General features: G+C 45.8%; 1 protein-coding gene across 1 annotated transcript in view; it reads left to right on the top strand.

The window, feature by feature from the left end:
• The first annotated feature begins 229 nt into the window (after positions 1–229).
• dennd3a (DENN/MADD domain containing 3a) overlaps positions 230–20,400 on the top strand; it is a 150,422-nt gene continuing 130,251 nt past the window's right edge. Inside the window, exon 1 of the mRNA XM_078540983.1 lies at positions 230–498. The gene's annotated coding sequence lies outside the window, so the exon portion shown is untranslated. The remainder of the gene's footprint in view (positions 499–20,400) is intronic.

The raw sequence follows: 20,400 nt of genomic DNA, 5'->3' as shown, positions 1-20,400 counted from the left end.
AGAAAGTGACTGAAGGGGCTTCCCCAACCATTTTCACCTGCGCTCAAGACATGGACCTTGACCAGCTGGTGAGGTGCGACTCTCGCGCATGCGCTCTCCCTCCGTTGCTGGACCAGCCGCGCGCAAAGTCATTTGAATCCGTCGCTCGAGGGGGCGGGGATGAGCGCACATGCGCGGCTGGCGGCGGTTTGAGGGAGGCGCGGTGTCCCTGCGCAGCAGGAAGGGGTTCGCTCAGGACGTGGCGAATCTAAGCCAAAGAAGAAAGTTCGTCGCTCACTGCTGGCGAGCGAAAGTAAGGCAGTCAACCTGCGTGTCGAGTTAATTGTCGAATAGTTTCGGATGGAGAGTCGGGAAAGCTGCCCAGTCAGCTCTTGACGAAAGTTGTCCTTTCGGTGTTAAACGGCGATGGTGCAATTAATTTGTTGACTGTGCTGCAATTTTCTTGATGTAAAGTCGCCTTTGTGTCCTGTACTTGGGTATTCGCAACCATTTGATACAGTAAGTATTTAATTCGGTTATAACCTCCGTGTACTTCCATGCTCTTCATGTTTTCCCGATGTTGTACTCTGCATTTTTGATCTGAAATTTCTCTTGAGCTTCTTTGCGACGCACAATTTGCTGACTTGCATTCCCTCACCCCTAAAATAAACTCATTTCCTCTTTTCGCCAAGCCTTTAATATTTCATCTTTTCTGGGAATTGTTCGAGCAAGAGATTGAAATCTCTTCCTTCCCAGAAATAAACAAAGTTAATGCCGCTTTTAAAAAAAGATTTCCGATTGTTTTGTGTTTGTGCTTTACTTTCAAAATCCGACCTGCTAGATAGATGCAAAGATATTTATGTGTGTGTCTCTTCTGAAATGAGCAAATGAAGTGAGAAAACAGAGTTTGCTGTCCTGTTGCATTGCCGACTTTGCAATAACCTGCTCACTGACGCCCAGTTTGGGTTTCACCAGGGCCACTCAGCTCCTGACCTCATTACAGCCTTGGTTCAAACATGGACAAAAGATCTGAACTCAGAGGCAAGGCAAGAGTTTACAGCCCTTGACATCAAGGCAGCATTTGACCGAGTGTGGCATCAAGGAGCGCCAGCAAAACTGGAGTCAGTGGGAATCAATGGGAAAACTTCCTGCTGGTTGGAGTCATACCAAGCACAAAGGAAGATGGTTGTTGGAGGTCAATCATCTCAGCTCCAGGACATCACTGCAGGAGTTCCTCAGGGTAGTGTCCTTGGCCCAATCATCTTCAGCTGCTTCATCAATGACCTTCCTTCCATCATAAGGTCAGAAGTGGGGATGTTCGCTGATGGTTACACAATGTTCAGCACCATTTGTGACTCCTCAGATACTGAAGCAGTCCATGTCCAAATGCAGCAAGAGCTGGACAATATCCTGATTTGGGCTGACAAGTAACATTTGTGCCACACAAGTGCCAGGCAATGACCATCTCCAACAAGAGATAATGTAACAGTCAATGGCATTACCATTGTTGAATCCCGCACTATCAACGTTCTGGGGTTTACCATTGACCTAGACTAGCCATATAAATACTGTGGGTACAAGAGCAGATCAAAGGCTAGGAATCCTGCAGTGAATAGTTCATCTTGTCCTGACTTTTCAAAGCCTGCCCACCATCTACAAGGCATAAGTTAGGAGTATGATGGAATACTCTCCACTTGCCTGTATGAGTGCAGCTCCCACAACATTCAAGAAGCTTGACACCATCCAAAAAAAAGCAACCTGCTTGATTGGCACCCTATACACAAAAAAATTCACTTCCTCCACCACCGACGCACAGTGGCAACAGTGTGTACTATCTACAAGATGCATTGCAGAAACTCACCAAGACTTCTCCCATAGCACCTTCCAAACCCACGACCTAGAAGGACAAGGGTAGCAGACACATGGGAACACCACCACCTGGAAGTTCCCTTCGAGGCACTTGCCATCCTGACTTGGAAATATATCACTGTTCCTCTACTGTTGCTGTGTCAAAGTCCTGGAACGTTCTCCCTAACAGCACTGTGGGTGTACTGACACAACAAGGACTGCAGCGGTTCAAGAAGGCAGCTACCACCACCTTCTCAAGGGCAATTTGGGATAGGAAATAAATGCTTGTCGAGTCAGGGATGGCCACATCCCATTAAATGTACAAAAAAAGTATAGAAAGAGGCCATTTAGCCTTCTGTGTCTGTGCCGGTGCTTTGTAAGGGCAGTCTAGCTAGTTCATTCCCCTGTCCTGTCCCTGTAGGCCTGTCAATTTTTTCTCTTCAAGTACTTGTTCAATTCCCTTTTGAAAACCCCAGTGGAATCGTTCTCCACCACCTTTTCAGGTAGTGCATTCCAGGTCATGACCATTGACTGAGTAAATAAGTTTTCCTAAAAATAAAATACTGCGGCTGCTGGAAATCTGAAATAAAAACAGAAAATGCTGGGAAAACTCAGCAGGTCTGGCAGCATCTGTGGAGAGAGAAACAGTTAACGTTTCGAGTCCGTTTGACTTCAGAGCTCTGAAGAGTCATACCGACTCTAAACGTTAACTGTTTCTCTCTCCACAGATGCTGCCAGACCTGCTGAGTTTTCCCAGCATTTTCTGTTTTTATTTTAAATAAGTTTGCATGTTGCCTTAGATTTATGATGATTGGTAAAATAATCTGTCTCTTCAGATTCTCAACCCTTCTGGAAATGGGAAGTTTCTCCCTACCTGCTCTGTCTAGACCCCTCATGATTTTGAATACCTTTTGTACTCTGTAATTATAAAGCCCATGATCCTGTTTGCCTTTTAATCACGTCCTTGATCTTCCCTGCCACCTTCATCGATTTGTGCATGTATATAGCCAGGTGTCTTTGTTCTGTGCCCCTTTGTAGTTCCCTTTAGTTTTGAATGCCTCTTGTCTTTCTTTCTACCAAAATAGACCACTTCATAATTATGTTACATTTCATCTGGCATGTGCCCTCCCATTCCACCAGCCTGTCTGTCCTTTTAAAGTCTTATCAACATCCTTCTCCCTGTTCACTGTATTTCCAAGGTTTGTGTCATCTGCAAACATTGAAATTGTGTCTTGTGCACCCAAGTTCAAGCCATTAATGTATATCAAGAAAAGCACTGATCCTAGTACTGACTCCTGGGGAATCCCACTGTATACCGTCATCCAGTCTGAAAATCAACCGTTCGCTCTGTTTGCTCTCCTTTAGCCAATATTGTAACCATGCTGCCACTGCCACTTTTATTCAATGGACTTCAACTTTGCTGACAAGTCTACCATGTACATTAACTGCATTTCCCTCTTCTACCCACCCTGTTACCACCTCAAAAATCTCAATCAAGTTAGTTAAATGTGAATAAAAACAGAAAATGCTGGAAATTCATCAGATCTGGCAGCATTTGTGGAGAGAGAATATTTCAGTTCTGTGATCTTCCATCATTGATTAAATGTAATTTCATCTTCAACAAATCCATGCTGGCTTTCCTTAATTAATCTACACTTGCCCAAGTGATAATTTTGTTCAGGATTACTGTTTCTAAAAACATTTCTACCACTGTGGTTAAACTGACTAACTTGTAGTTAGAACTCTGTTCTTCCTCGAACAGAGGCCCGAACAATCCCCATCCACCACTACTCTCCTCCGTCTGGCTGAACTTGTTCTCACACTGATCAATTTCTCCTTAAACTCCTCTCACTTCCTCCAAATAAAAGGTGTGGCTATGGGTACCCGCATGGGCCCCAGCTATGCCTGTCTCTTTATGGGGTATGTGGTACATTCCTTGTTCCAGTCCTACTCCGGCCCCCTCCCACAACTCTTTCTCCGGTACATCGATGATTACTTCGGTGCTGCTTCATGCTCTCGTCGGGACCTGGAAAAATTTATTAATTTTGCTTCCAATTTCCACCCCTCCATCATTTTCACATGGTCCATCTCTGACACTTCCCTTCCTTGACCTCTGTCTCTCAATTTCTGGTGATAGACTGCCCACCAATATCCATTACAAGCCTACCGACTCCCACAGCTACCTCGACTACAGCTCCTCACACCCCGCTTCCTATAAGGACTCCATCCCATTCTCTCAGTTCCTTCACCTCCGTCGCATCTGTTCTGATGATGCTACCTTCAAAAACAGTTCCTCTGACATGTCCTCCTTCTTCCTTAACCGAGGTTTTCCACCCATGGTGGTTGACAGGGCCCTCAACCGTGTCCGGCCCATCTCCCGTGCATCCGCCCTCACACCACCTTCTCCCTCCCAGAAACATGATAGGGTCCTCCTTGTCCTCACTTATCACCCCACCAGCCTCTGCATTCAAAGGATCATCGTCCGCCATTTCCGCCAACTCCACATCTACCCTTCAGTCCCCCGGCGGCATTCCACAAGGATCGTTCCCTCTGGGACACCCTAGTCCACTCCTCCGTCACCCCCTACACCTCAACCTCCTCCCACGGCACCTTCCCATGCAACCGCAGAAGGTACAACACCTGCCCCTTTACTTCCCCTCTCCTCACCGTCCAAGGGACCAAACACTCCTTTCAAGTGAAGCAGCATTTCACTTGCACGTCCCTCAATTCAGTCTACTGCATTCGTTGCTCCCAATGCGGTTTCCTCTACATTGGAGAGACCAAATGCAGACTGGGTGACCGCTTTGCAGAACACCTTCGGTCTGTCTGCAAGCATTACCCAGACCTCTCTGTCGCTAGCCATTTCAACACTCCACCCTGCTCTCATGCCCACGTGTCCGTCCTTGGCTTGCTGCATTGTTCCAGTGAAGCTCAATGCAAACTGGAGGAACAGCACCTCATCTTCCGACTAGGCACTTTACAGCCTTCTGGACTGAATATTGAGTTCAACAATTTTAGATCATGAACTCTCTCCTCTGTCCCCACCCCCTTTCCGATTTCCCCCCCCTTTTTTTCCCAATAATTTATATAGATTTTTCTTTTCCCACCTACTTGCATTATTTTTAAATGTATTTCCATCCATTGTTTTATCTCTACCTTTTAGCCTTTTTTGATTCCTTCACCCCACCCCCACTAGGGCTATTTGTACCTTGGTTGTCCTGCTGTCTACCCTTAATTAGCACATTCCTGAGATAATATCACCACGTTCAACACCTCTTTGTCCTTTTGTCTGACATCTTTTGGTTATCTCCACCTATCACTGGCCCTCTATCCAGCTTTACTTGTCTCTCCTCTCCCCCCCCCCACCCCCCCCCCCCACCCCCCCCACCCCTTAAAGCAGCTTATATTTCACCTCATCTATTTTTACTTAGTTCTGTTGAAGGGTCATTCGGACTCAAAACGTTAACTGTGCTCCTCTCCGCAGATGCTGCCAGACCTGCTGAGTTTTTCCAGGTATTTTTGTTTTTGTTTTGGATTTCCAGCATCAGCAGTTTTTTGCTTTTAACTTGTAGTTGAAGTGCTTTTTCAACCAAGAGTGTAACATTTGCAATTCTCCTGTTTTCTGGCATCATTCCAAGAGGATTGGAAGATTATGGCCAGTACCTCCATGTTTTCCACCCTTACTTCCCATAGCAGCCCATCTGTACAGGGTGACTTACCCAATGTAAGTACAAGCAGCCTTTCCTGTATTTCCTTTTTATCAGCTTTTAGCCTATCCAACCTCTCAACTACAAGAACACAAAAGCAAAATACTGTAGGTGCTGGAAATCTGATATAAAAACAGAAAATGCTGAAAGTACTCAGCAGGCCTGTCAGCATCTGCAGTGAGAGAAATAAAGTTAACATTTCCGACCTGTGAGCTTTAATCACTTGTATTATCAATTTGACATCTGTCATATACACCCTTTTTCTGCTTCATCTTACTCTGTCTCATTCGTCACTGAGAGAGCTCTGGTTTTGATTGCCTTAACTTTTTCCCCTTGTGTGAATCTACCCAAACTGTGTGTGAACCATTCCTCTTTAAAGGCTGCCCATTGTTTGATTACATTTTACTTCCTAACAATTTACCCGGGCCAGACCTGAACCAAACCACCTGAAATTTTCCCTTCAATTGAGTATTTTTACTCTAGATTGTTCCTTTTCCTGGTCTAAACTTATGATACCATGATCACTGTTATCTGAATTTTCTTATACTGAAAGTTGCTCCCCTTGACCCACCTCATTTCCAGAGCAGCAAAGTCTCCTTCCTCATTGGGCAGAAATGTGTTGATGAAGAAAATTGTCCTCAACACATTCCAGAAATTCTTCCCGCTTTCAGGCCTTTACGTTATTATCCCAGTCTGTATTAGGATAATTGAAGTCCCCACTATTGCTATTTCATAGTTTTTGAATCTCCTTTGTAATTTTTTCTTGCTGCTTTGTATTCTTCTCAACATAAATTTTTAATACCTAACCCTGCCATTTTTGGAACCAGGTCTCTGTTATTGTGTCTCACATTTCCTCGTGGCTATTTACGCCTGCAACTCACCAACCTTAATTACTATGTTTTGTGCATTTACACACACCCACTGCAAACTTATCTTAAATCTTGTGGAGAGATCTTATTAATACTAATTGGGATCAGACTATTTCTTAATCAAGTGCCATCTGTTTCTCCCAATCCTCCTGAAATTCCTAGCCTTGTTTTCCCTTTCTAATTCTGTACCTAGTGTGTTAATTGTATATTATTGTGTTCAATTGTATGCAGGTGGTGGGCATTAACTGAAATTCACTTGTCCACCTTTAAACAGGAACAGACTGAAACTGCGGTTGTTAGGTTCAGATGTGATGTTTTATAATGTGTATCTTTGTAAATAAAAGCTAATAAAAGTGTTTAAAGATTAGCTCCATTCCTGTTCCACCCTTCATCACTGTTTTTTATATAGTGGATAGTGAGGACATTGGAAGCAGTTCTGGGAGAGGTGGAGTCTGTACAGCTGGGATTATTGCCCCAGGAATCTAAAGCCCTCCCTCCTATACAAGTTGTCCTGCATTTATGTGCTCTGTTCTCCAGTTTCTGTACTTACTAGTGCATTGCAGAACTGAATGCTGGTTAGAATGTGTGATGCTTTCAAAGGTCTCCTGCACTCCCTGCCTGGTCCTCCTTGTCTGGAGGTCACACATTCCTTGTCTGCCTGCACACTCTTCAGCTGTGGGGTGACCACCTCGAGAAATATGCTATCGATGTAGTTCTCAGCCTTGCAGATGCACTGCAGTAATGCCAGTTTCTGCTGAAGCTTTGAAACCTGGAACTAGAGCTAGACCAGAAGATGACACTTCCTGCACATGTGGTTGTCTAAGATATGAACAGCATCCTGGAATGCCCACATGGAACAAGGAATGTAGTGTCCTGCCATGTCTCTGTTTATTAGACTACTAACTGAACTTATCAAAAGTAAAGAGGAGGCAGTGGCATAGTGGTATTGCTACCAGACTAGTAGTATAGAGACCCAGTGTAATGCTCTGGGGACCTGGGTTCGAAATTCAATAAAAATCGGAAATTAAAAAGTCTAACGATGACTGTGAAACGATTGTCGGGAATAACCTATCTGGTTCACTAATGCCCTTTAGGGGAGGAAATCTGGTGTCCTTGTCTTGTTTGGCCTACATGTGACCACAGCAATGTGGTTGACTCATAAATGCCCTCCTGAAGTGACTGAGCAAACCACTTAGTTGTATAAACCCACTAAAACAAGTCAATAAGGAATGAAACCGAACGGACAACCCGGCTTCAACCTAGGCACCAGAAACAACAATGGCAAACTCAGCCTTGTCGACCCCGCAAAATCCTCCTTATTAACATCTGGGGCCAGTGCCAAAATTGGGAGAGCTGCTTCACAGACAAGTCCAGCAACAGCTTGACCTAGTCATACTCATGGAATCACACCTTACTGACCATGTCCCAGACATCACCATCCCCATCCCTGGGGATGTCCAGCAGACATGGTGCCTAGTGGTATGCAGTCAGGAGGGAATTGCCCTGGGAATTCTCAACATTGACTCCGGGCTACATGAAGTCTCATGGCATCAGGTCAAACATGCGCAAAGAAACCTCCTGCTGATTCCCACATACTGCCGTCCCTCAGCCGATCAATCAGTGCTCCTCCATGTTGAACACCACTTGCAGGAAGCACTGAGGTGGCAAGGGCGCAGAATGTACTCTGGGTGGGGGACTTCAATGTCCATTACCAAGTGGCAAGGTAACACCAGTACAGACCGAGCTGGCTGAGTCCCAAAGGGCATAACTGCTAGACTGGGTCTGTGGCAGGTGGTGAGGGAACGAACAAGAGGGAAAAACATACTTGACCGCATCCTCACCAACCTGCCTGCTGCATATGCATCTGTCTGTGACAGTGTCGGTAGGAGTGACCACTGCAGAGTCCTTGTGGAGACTAAGTCCTGCCTTCACACTGAGGATACCCTCCATCATGTTGTGTGGCACCACCAGCATGCTAAATGGGATAGATATCGAACAGATCTAGCAACTCAAGACTGGACATCCATGAGGCGCTGTGGGCCATCAGCAGCAGCAGAATTGTACTCAACCATAATCTGTAACCTCATGGCCTGGCATATCTCCCACTCTACCATTACCACCAATCCAGGGGATCAACCTTGGTTCAATAAAGAGTGTAGGAGGGCTTGCCAGGAGCAGCATCAGGCATAACTAAATAATGAGGTGTCAACATGGTGAAGTTGCAACACAGATCTACTTGTGTGCCAAACAGTATCAGCAGCATGCAAAAGACAGAGCTAAGTGATCCCACAACCAACGGATCAGATCTAAGCTCTGCAGTCTTGCCACATCCAGCTGTGAATGGTGGTGGACAATTAAACAACTCACTGAGGAGAGCAGTATATCCACAAATATCCCCAACCTCAATGATGTAGGAGACCAGCACATCAGTGCAAAAGATAAGGTTGAAGCATTTGGAACAATTTTCAGCCTAAATGCCGAGTGGATGATCCATTGCGGCCTTCTCTGGAGGTTACCAACATCACAGATGTCAGTCTTCAGCCATTTCGATTCACTTCACGTGATATCAAGAAACAACTGAAGATACTGGAAACTGTAAAGGTTCTGGACTCTGAAATATTCCGGCAAGAGTACTTAAGACTTGTGGTCCAGAACTTGCTGTGCCCCTAGTCAAGGTGTTCCAGTACAGCTGCAACACTGGCATCTACCTAGCAATGTGGAAAATTGCCCAGGTATGTCCTGTACACTAAAAGCAGGACAAATCCAAGCTGGGCAATTATCGCCCCATCAGTCTACTCTTGGTCATCAGCAAAGTGATGGAAGGGGTCATCAACAGTGCCATCAAGCGACGCTTGCTTAGTAGTAACTTGCTAACTGAAGCTCAGTTAGTGTTCTGCCAGGGCAGTTCAGCTTCTGACCTCATGTGGACAAAAGAGCTTAACTCCAGAGATGAGGTGAGAGTGACTGCCCATGACATCAAGGCCGCATTTGACTCAGTGTGGCATCAAGGAGCCTTAGCAAAACTGGAGTCAGTGGGAATCACAGGGTAAACAGTCCTCTGGCTGGAGTCATACCAGCACAATGGATGACGGTTGTGGTTGTTGAGGTCTGCCCCCTCAGTCCCACGACATCACCGCAGGAGTTCTGCAGGGTAGTGTTCTAGGCCCAATGAAATGTATAAACGAAATAGATGCAGGAGTAGGCCATTCAAACCCTGAAGCTTGCTCCGCTATTCAAAAAGATCATGGCTGATCTGTTAGTGTTTCGAGTTCCACATTCCCATTTACCCCAATAATCTTAGATTCTTGTTAGGCAAGGGAATCAATGTATCTCTGCTTTAAAGAAATATTCAGTGACCACCCCCCACCACCTCCAATGCCTTCCAACGTTGCACAATCCTCAAAGAGAAAAAAATTTCTCCTCATCTCTGTCTTATGAGGGAGACTTCTAATTTTAAAACCGTGCCCCCTAGTTCTGGACTCAGCCACAAGAGGAAACATCTTTTCCACATCCACCTTGTCAAGACCATTCAGGATCTTGTATACTTCAATCAAGTCACCCCTTAGTCTTCTCAACTCCAGTGGAAATAAGCCCAGCCTGTCCAACCTACCCTCATAAGACAACCCGCTAATTCCAGGTATCAATCTAGGAAACCTCCTTTGAACTGCCTCCAACACATTTACATCCTTTCTTCAATAAGGAAGCCAAAACTGCACATAGTATTCGAGATGTGGTCTCACTAATGCCGTATATAACTGAAGCATAACATGCTTATTTTTATGTTCAATTCCTCTCCTAATAAAGGTTAGCATTCCATAAGCCTTCTTAATTACTTGCTGTACCTGCACACTAACTTTTTGTGACTCTTGCACGAGAACACCTAGATCCCTCTGCACATTAGAATTCTGCAGTCGTTCTACATTTAAGTAATACTTTTGCTTTTTTTATATTTCCTTGGTGTTACTTGCCACTTGTCAGCCCAAGCCTGGATATTGTCCAGGTCTTGCTGCATTTGGACATGGACTGCTTCAGTATCTGAGGAGCCGTGAAGGATGTTGAACATTGTGCAATCATCAGCGAACATCCCCACTTCTGACCTTTTGATGGAAGGAAGATTATTGATGAAGCAGCTGAAGATGGTTGGGCTGATGACACTACCCTGAGGAACCCCTGCAGTGATGTCCTGGAGCTGAGATGACTGACCTTCAACATCCACAACCATCTTCTTTTGTGCTAGGTATGATCCCAACCAGCAGAGAGTTTTCCCCCGATTCCCATTGACTCCAGTTTGCTAGGGCTTCTTGATGCCACAATCTGTTAAACGTGGCCTTGATGTCAAGGACAGTCATTCTCACCTCACCTTGGGAGTTCAGCTCTTTTGTCCATGTTTGAACCAAGGCTGTAATGAGGTCAGGAGCTGAGTGGCCCTGGCGGAACCCAAACTGGGTGTCAGTGAGCAGGTTATTGCTAAGCAAGTGCCGCTTGATAGCACTGTTGATGACTCCTTTCATTACTTTATTGATGATCGAGAGTAGACTGATGGGGCGGTAATTGGTTGGGTTGGATTTGTCCTGTTTTTTGTGTACAGGACATACCTGGGCAATTTTCCACATAGCTGGGTAGATGCCAGTTTTGCAGCTGTACTGGAACAGCTTGGCTAGGGGCACGCCAAGTTCTGGACTTTTGCCGGAATATCGTCAGGGCCCATAGCCTTTGCACTTTCCAGTGGCTTCAGCTGTTTTTTGATATCACGTGGAGTGAATCGAATTGGCTGAAGACTGGCATCTGTGATTCTGGGGACATCTGGACGAGGCCGAGATGGATCATCGACTCGGTACTTCTGGCTGAAGATTGTAGCAAATGCTTCAGCCTTATCTTTTGCACTGATGTGCTGGCCTCCTCCATCATTGAAGAGGCTCCTCCTTCATTGAGGATGGGATATTTGTGGAGCCTGCTCCTCCAGTGAGTTGTTTAGTTATCCACTACCATTCGCGACTGGATGTGGCAAGACTGCAGAGCTTAGTTCTGATCCGTTGGTTGTGGGATTGCTTAGCCCTGTCTGTCACTTGCTGCTTATGCTATTTGGCAAGTAGTCCTGTGTTCTAGCTTCACCAGGTTGACACCTTATTTTTAGGTATGCTTGGTGCTGCTCCTGGCATGCCCTCCTGCACTCTCCATTGAACCAGGGTTGATCCCCTGGCTTGATGGTAATGGTAGAGTTGGGGATATGCTGGGCCATGAGGTTACAGATTGTGTGTTCGAGTATAATTCTGCTGCTGCTGATGGCCCACAGTGCCTCATGGATGCCCAGTCTTGATTTGCTAGATCTGTTTGAAATCTATCCCATTTAGCATAGTGGTAGTGCCACACAACACAGTGGAGAGTATCCTCACTGCGAAGGCTGGAATTCGTCTCCACAATGACTGTGCGGTGGTCACTCCTACCAATACTGTCATGGACAGAAACGCCTGCGGCAGGTAGGTTGGTGAGAATGAGGTCAAGCATGTTTTTCCCTCTTGTTAGTTTCCTCACCATTTGCGGCAGACCCAGCCTAGCAGCTATGTCATTTAGGACTCGGCCAGCTCGGTCAGTTGTGGTGCAACCAAGCCATTCTTGGTGATGGACGTTGAAGTTCCCCCACCCAGAGTACATTCTGAGCCCTTGCTACCCTCAGTGCTTCCTCCAAGTGATGTTCAATGTGGAGGAGTACTGATTCATTAGCTGAGGGAGGGGCGATATGTGGTAATCAGCAGGAGGTTTTTTTGCCCATGTTTGACCTGATGCCATGAGACTTCATGGGGTCCAGAGTCGATGTTGAGCACTCCCAGGGCAACTCCTTCCCAACTGTATACCACTGTGCTGCCACCTCTGCTGATTCTGCCCTGCCAGTGGGACAGGACATATCCAGGGATATACAAATAAAAGTTAGGATCTATCAAGCTGGGTTCATCCTGGGATCAGGCTTGTCCAATGGTAACATCCAGTTGTGGATCATGTCCTAGCCCCAACCATCTTCAGCTGCTTCATCTGACCTTATGATGGAAGGAAGGTCATTGAAGTGCGGATGTTCACTGATGATTGCACAATGTTCAGCACCGTTTATGACTCCTCATACTGAAGCAGTCCATGTCCAAATGCAGCAGGACCTGGATAATATCCAGGCTTGGGCTGACAAGTTGCAAGTAACATTCGCGCCGCACAAGTGTCAGGCAATGACAATCTCCAACAAGAGAGAATCCAACCATCGCCTCTTGATGTTCAGTGACAATACCATTATGGTATATATTCATACCCCCCACTATCAACATCCTGGGGGTAACCATTGACCAGAAACTGAACTGGACTAGCCATTTAAATACTGTGGCTACAAGAGCAGGTCAGAGGCTAGGAATCGTGTGTCGAGTAACTAGCCTCCAGACTCCACGAAGTCTGTCCACCATCTACAAGGCACAAGTCAGGAGTGTGATGGAATACTCCCCACTTGCCTGGATGAGAGCAGCTCCTACAACACTCAAGAAGCTTGACACCATCCAGGACAAAGTCCACTTGACTGGCACCACATCCACAAACATTCACTCCCTCCATGCACAGTAGCAGCAATGTGTACCATCTACAGGATGCACTGCAAGAATTCACCAAGGCTCCTTAGACAGCACCTTTGAAACCCACGACCACTACCATTTAGAAGGGCAAGGGCAGCAGATACATGGGAACACCACCACCTGGAAGTTCCCCTCCAAGTCACTCACTATCTTGACTTGGAAATATATCGCCGTTTCTTCACTGTTGCTGCGTCAAAACCCTGGAACTCCCTTCCTAACAGCACTGTGGGTGTACCTACACCACATGGACTGCTGCGGTTCAAAAAGGCAGCTCACTACCACCTTCTCAAGGGCAACTAGGGATGGGCAATAACTGCTGACCCAGCCAGCGAAGCCCTCATCCCGTGAATGAATAAAAAAATCACTTCTCGTGCAGCATAAATTGTTGTTTCCTTTACATTTGATATTTTTGTGAATGTCCTGTTGAGTTCCAGAGAGAATGGTTTGACATGGGTGATACTCAAGTTCTGTGCAACCAAATGACCATATGTCATCTTGCATTTTATTCCATTTTACCTCAGTAATAGCTAAATGCCCCAGTTGGATGCCATCTGCAAACTGTGGTATTGAACTAATTATTTTCAAATCCAAATTATTGATGTAAATTATACTGAACAATGGTCCCAGCACTGATCCTTGTGGAACACCGCATTTTACTTTTCTCCAGTCTGAATAATGACCCTTGTCTTATTCTCTGCTTTGTATTTTTTTAGGCAATTTGATATCTATTCAGCTATTTATCCCCTCACTCCACATAATTTAACCTTTGTCATGAATTACTGTGTAATTCTCTTCACGATACTGATGAGTATTCTTTATTCCTATGCACCAGTAGATTTTTCTGTGACATTGCTCGTAGTGAGAAGGTTACACTTGGGGACATGATGCCATATAATGTGCTTAGTCATAAATAACAAAATACTGTATGAAAACAGAATTTAAGATTTTTAGCAATATGCTAGGTTTGTACCTCAGAACTCATATAACGTTATGCTGTGAGATTAAAATGTATATCATTCTTATATTTAAATTAATTCATAATGCACATATGTTTATGTTAATTTAAACTTTATACCACGAAAGAATAAAATAAATATATTGAAATATCGAATTCAGGAATTAATTAATTACCTTGGTGGGATTCACAAATTAGAAATAGCCTTAGCAGAGAATTGGGTGAAATGAAATGCATACAAGAACACAAGGGATAGGAGCAGGAGTAGACCCTATGGCCTGTAGAACCTGCTCCGCCATTCAGTACAATCATGGATGATCGTGGGCTTCAGTTCTGCTTTCCCGCTTGCTCCTGAGATCCCATGATTCCTCGAGAGACCAAAAATCTGTCTATCTCTGCCTTAAATATATTCAACAATGGAGCATCCACAACTCTCTGGGGTTGGGAGAATTCCAAAGATTCACAACCCTCCTCATCTCAGCCCTAAATGATTGGCTCCATATCCTGAGACTGGACCCCCGTGTTCTAGATTCCCCGGCCAGCGGACTCAACCTCTGTGTCTACCTGGTCAAGCTCCTTCAGAATCTTGCATGTTTCAAGGAGGTCACCTCCTATTCTTCTACACTCCAGAGAATATAGGCCCAGTTTACTCAGCCTTTCATAGGACAGCCCCCTCATCCCAGGGATCAATCCAGTGAACCTTGGCTGTACTGCCTCCGATGCAAGTATATCCTTCCTTTAAAAATGAAGACCAAAACTCCACTAGTGTGGTCTCCCCAAAGCCCTGTACAATCGTAGTAAGACTCCTTTATTTTTGTATTTCAATCCCCTTGAAATAAAGGGAAACATGCCATTTGCCTTCCTAATTGCTTGCTGTATCTGCATGCAAACTTTTTATGTCCCTTAGACAAGCACGCTCAAGACTCTCTGAATATCAACATTTATAAGTTTCATGCCTTCTTAAAAAAAAACTTACTTTTCTATTACAACCAAAGTGAATAACTTGACACTTCCCCACATTGTACTCCATCTGCTGCAACGTTGTTGCCCACTCACTTAACCTGTCCATTTCTCTCTGCAGCCTCTGTGTCCTCCTCACAGTTTACATTCCCATCTGGCTTTGTATCATCAGCAAACTTAGCTACGTTACTCTCTGTCTTTTTGTTGAACTCAATATTGATTCAATAAATAGGCGACATTGATGAGCTAAAAATAGCCTTACCAGAGAATTGGTGAATTAAAGCCTGGAATTTCTGCATGATTTCCACCTTGATGTACCCTTAATGGGAGCACAATCAAATTTATTTATGATAAAGTCTTGGAATTTTAAGCATGAACGGGTTGCGGCCATAACCACTTTACACTGGTGTATTCCTGACCTTTTTAAGCTGATTCTAAAGTTCATACAGACAAGGCAGTTCCAACCCACAGAAATGGCTACACTTAGGTCGAAATGGCATGTATCTGCTGATTGTGCTCAACGAGGGGTGTTCACCCAGAACCTTGGGTTCACAGGCATCCACTGTTAATGTTGCAAATGCTGTGAGTGCACAGTTTAGTTGTGATTACAAGCAGCTGATATTAATTGGGGAAAAGTTGGGGCATGTATATTGAGCCATTTCCACCTGTTGCGGGGGCTGTTCTGTGGAAGGAAAGATTTATCTGTAGTTGTATTATACTGGGTTTTGTGAATAAACCTGTGTTGAAGACAGATTGGCTCCAGCTTCATCCTTTGATAAAAACAGAATTACCTGGAAAAACTCAGCAGGTCTGGCAGCATCGGTGGAGAAGAAAAGAGTCGACGTTTCGAGTCCTCACGACCCTTCAACAGAACTGAGTATAGTTAGGAGAGGGGTGAAATATAAGCTGGTTTAAGGTGGGGGGGGGGAGAGCGAAGTTGAGGGGGGGGGGTTGTGGAGGGGGGGTTGTAGGGACAAGCAAGCAGTGATAGGAGCAGATAATCAAAAGATGTCACAGACACAAGGATCAAAGAGGTGTTGAAGGTGATGATATTATCTAAGAAAATGTGCTATATAAGAATGGATGGCAGGACACTCAAGGTACAGCTCTAGTGGGGGTGGGGTGGAAAGACTGACAAGGTATTAGTTGTAGATTTAAAAATAATGGAAATAGGTGGGAAAAGAAAAATCTGTATAAATTATTGAAAAAAACAAAAGGGAGGGGGAAGAAACGGGGTGGGGATGGGGGGAGGGAGTTTAAGATCTAAAGTTGTTGAGTTCAATATTCAGCCCGGAAGGCTGTAAAGTGCCTAGTCGGAAGATGAGGTGCTGTTCCTCCAGTTTGCATTGGGCTTCACTGGAACAATGCAGCAAGCCAAGGACAGACATGTGGGCAAGAGAGCAGGGTGGAGTGTTAAAATGGCAAGCGACAGGGAGGTTTGGGTCTTTCTTGCGGACAGACCGCAGGTGTTTTGCAAAGCGGTCGCCCAGTTTGCGTTTGGTCTCTCCAATGTAGAGGAGACCACATTGGGAGCAACGAATGCAGTAGACTAAGTTAGGGGAAATGCAAGTGAAATGCTGCTTCACTTGAAAGGAGTATTTGCGCCCTTGGACGGTGAGGAGAGAGGAAGTGAAGGGACAGGTGTTGCATCTTCTGCGTGGACATGGGGAAGTGCCATAGGTGGGGGTTGAGGAGTAGGGGGTGATGGAGGAGTGGACCAGGGTGTCCCGGAGGGAACGATCCCTACGGAATGCCGCCGGGGTGGTGAAGGGAAGATGTGTTTGGTGGTGGCGGAAATAGCAGAGGATGATCCTTTGAATGCGGAGGCTGGTGGGGTAATAAGTGAGGACAAGGGGGACCCTATCATGTTTCTGGGAGGGAGGAGAAGGCGTGAGGGCGGATGCGCGGGAGATGGGCCGGACACGGTTGAGGGCCCTGTCAACGACCGTGCGTGGAAAACCTCGGTTAAGGAAGAAGGAGGACATGTCAGAGGAACTGTTTTTGAAGGTAGCGTCATCAGAACAGATGCGACGGAGGTGAAGGAACTGAGAGAATGGGATGGAGTCCTTACAGGAAGCGGGGTGTGAGGAGCTGTAGTCGAGGTAGCTGTGGGAGTCGGTAGGCTTGTAATGGATATTGGTGGACAGTCTATCATCAGAAATTGAGACAGAGAGGTCAAGGAAGGGAAGGGAAGTGTCAGAGATGGACCATGTGAAAATGATGGAGGGGTGGAAATTGGAAGCAAAATTAATAAATTTTTCCAGGTCCCGACGAGAGCATGAAGCAGCACCGAAGTAATCATCGATATACCAGAGAAAGAGTTGTGGGAGGGGGCCGGAGTAGGACTGGAACAAGGAATGTTCCACATACCCCATAAAGAGACAGGCATAGCTGGGGCCCATGCGGGTACCCATAGCCACACCTTTTATTTGGAGGAAGTGAGAGGAGTTAAAGGAGAAATTGTTCAGTGTGAGAACAAGTTCAGCCAGACGGAGGAGAGTAGTGGTGGATGGGGATTGTTCGGGCCTGTGTTCAAGGAAGAAGCTAAGGGCCCTCAGACCATCCTGGTGGGGGATGGAGGTGTAGAGGGATTGGACGTCCATGGTGAAGAGGAAGCGGTTGGGGCCAAGGAACTGGAAATTGTTGATGTGACGTGAGGTGCCAGAGGAATCACGGATGTAGGTGGGAAGGGACTGGACAAGGGGAGAGAGAAGGGAGTCAAGATAACGAGAAATGAGTTCCGTGGGGCAGGAACAGGCTGACACGATCGGTCTGCCGGGACAGTTCTGTTTGTGGATTTTGGGTAGGAGGTAGAAGCGGGCCGTCCGAGGTTGGGCGACTATCAAGTTGGAAGCTGTGGGAGGAAGATCTCCAGAGGAGATGAGGTCAGTGACAGTCCTGGAAACAATGGCTTGATGTTCAGTGGTGGGGTCATGGTCCAGGGAGAGGTAGGAGGAAGTGTCTGCGAGTTGACGCTCAGCCTCCGTGAGGTAGAGGTCAGTGCGCCAGACAACAACAGCACCACCCTTGTCAGCGGGTTTGATGACAATGTTGGGGTAGGACCTGAGAGAACGGAGTGCAGTAAGTTCAGAGAGAGACAGATTAGAATGGGTGAGCGGAGCAGAGAAATTGAGACGGCTAATGTCACGCCGACAGTTCTCAATGAAAAGATCAAGAGAAGGTAAGAATCCAGAGGGAGGGGTCCAGGTGGAGGGAGAATATTGGAGGTGGGTAAAAGGATCCGTTGAACGGGGAGAGGACTCCTGCCCAAAGAAGTGAGCACGGAGACGAAGACGGCGGAAGAAGAGTTCAGCATCATGCCAAGCCCGAAATTCATTGAGATGAGGACGTAAGGGTATGAAACTAAGTCCTTTGCTGAGCACTGAACGTTCAGCATCGGAGAGGGGAAGGTCAGGGGGTATAGTGAATACGCGGCTGGGGCTGGGATTGGAAGATGGGGTGGGGACGGAGGGACAAGCAGGGGTGGAGGGTCCCAGATGGGTGTTGATGTCGATGAGTTGTTGGAGCTTGCGTTCCTTAGCACTTGAGAGAAAGAGAAAAAGTTTCTTGTTGAGGCGTCGGATGAGGCGAAGAATAAAATGAAACTGGGGGCACACGCAGCTTTGAAAAAGGGTGCGGCGGTGCTGCTGGAGGGAGAGGTCGAGTGTGTTCATATGGCGGCGCATGGCACTGAGTGTGGATCTCAGAATGCGACGGGAACAGCAGTCCGAGAAACGTTTTATGTCCCGGAGATACCTGTAATCCTGGGTGGGTTCGAAACAAGAGGGATGGAATTTCAGTTGAAATCCACGTGGGGTGAGTCGGAGATGGAGACAGTCACTGAGAAAGGAAACATGGCTGTGGTGGTGTGTTGGTAAAAACCTTGTCAAACACCAGGAGAGAAATGGAAAGCAATGAAGGTGAACAAGGCAGAAGAGACAGGCGGAAATCCTGTCGGAGAACAGAGCAATACTTCTTCAGGGAAGGCATTTCTTGAAGAGAAGTGGCAGTCAATTAAACACAGAGATAAAAACAAAAAACTACTTCGGATGCTGGAAATCCAAAACAAAAACAGAATTACCTGGAAAAATAGCAGGTTTGGCAGCATCGGCGGAGAAGAAAAGAGTCGACGTTTCGAGTCCTCACGACCCTTCAACAGAACTGAGTATAGTTAGGAGAGGGGTGAAATATAAGCTGGTTTAAGGTGGGGGGGGAGAGAGAAGTTGAGGAGGGGGGTGGTTGTAGGGACAAGCAAGCATCCTTCCTTTGACAGATGGATGTTCAGCAACTTAACATGGTAGCAGCGGGTTAACATTGATCTGTGGAGGTTGGAAGCTGAGTAAGGGATTTTTGTCTCTCCTGACAAAAGTATTGTTCCCAGCAGCCTCTGGCACAAAATGGTGAGGCCCCAGCTAAATTTTCAAGCTTTGCTTATCTGTTTTTTTCGGAGTCTGAACCACATAAGCAGTGGTAAAAAGAAGTGGAAATGTTAATTCAGGTTACTTTGTTATCCAAGAGGAAGCAAGATATGGCTTTGCTGTTGTCGCTACCAGGAAAAAGTAAGGTTTAGAAGTAAAGCATTTTCAAAGCTGGATGTGGATGACTTGGATACCGAAGAGGGATTCGCTTTTCTGTTAAACTTTATGGATAAGGTTTAGAAGAAATATGATCTGCCGGAAGCCTACAATGCATGGTCAACCTTTGAAAAGTTTAAGCAGACAGACAATCAGTCCATTGAGGAATATATCGTGGGCTCTGATAGATTGAATAAGAGATTGACAAAGTTTGACCTCGAGACTCCCGAGTCGGTGCTTGCATTCAAATTACTGGATTGTGCACAGATTTCACACCTAGGTTTCTGGTATTGGCAATGGTTCAATTACATGGAGCAGATTCTCTTTTAGACCAAATGGCTACTGCCTTAAAAAAATTTTGGGAAAGCAATCGTTTCCAGGTCACAACAGACCACCCTGCAGTGTTCAAAAAATAGAGGACTCCATGGTTGCTGAATTTCGAGACGTCCGAATACTAGACGCACGTGTTAGTACAAAAACAGAGTTGTTGATTGGCAATCTGAGGAGGTGGATCAAGATGGAAAGCAGGACTGGGATGACGACCATAGGTGCATGAGCACTAGAAATGCATGGGCAATGATTAACTGTTGTTTTCGTTGTGATTCCAAATATCGTTACGCAATGAATTGTCCGAAGTGCAGAAATTGAGCCTTTGAGGTAACGCATGATGCAGACAATTCTGACGCTGAGAACGATAAGCATGACTGGCGTGAAGGAGATGTATTGGCTAATGAAAGCCTGAGTCCAGTGATGAGTATTTTGGTCGCTGTTTAGTTCAACTGTGTGGTATTGGATAGTGGCTGCATTTTTACAGTAAGTGGGGTGGATTGACTCAATTATTACTTGGAATTTCTTGGCAAGGAAGATCGGCATAAGGTTAAAAGTATGAAAGTTCCACCTGCTTTA

This window comes from Cetorhinus maximus, chromosome 4, assembly GCF_964194155.1.
Source record: "Cetorhinus maximus chromosome 4, sCetMax3.hap1.1, whole genome shotgun sequence".
In the NCBI taxonomy this organism is placed as follows: Eukaryota; Metazoa; Chordata; class Chondrichthyes; order Lamniformes; family Cetorhinidae; genus Cetorhinus; species Cetorhinus maximus.
The sequence above is the reverse complement of the archived record's forward strand: the minus strand, read 5'-3'. Positions and strand labels throughout refer to the sequence as shown.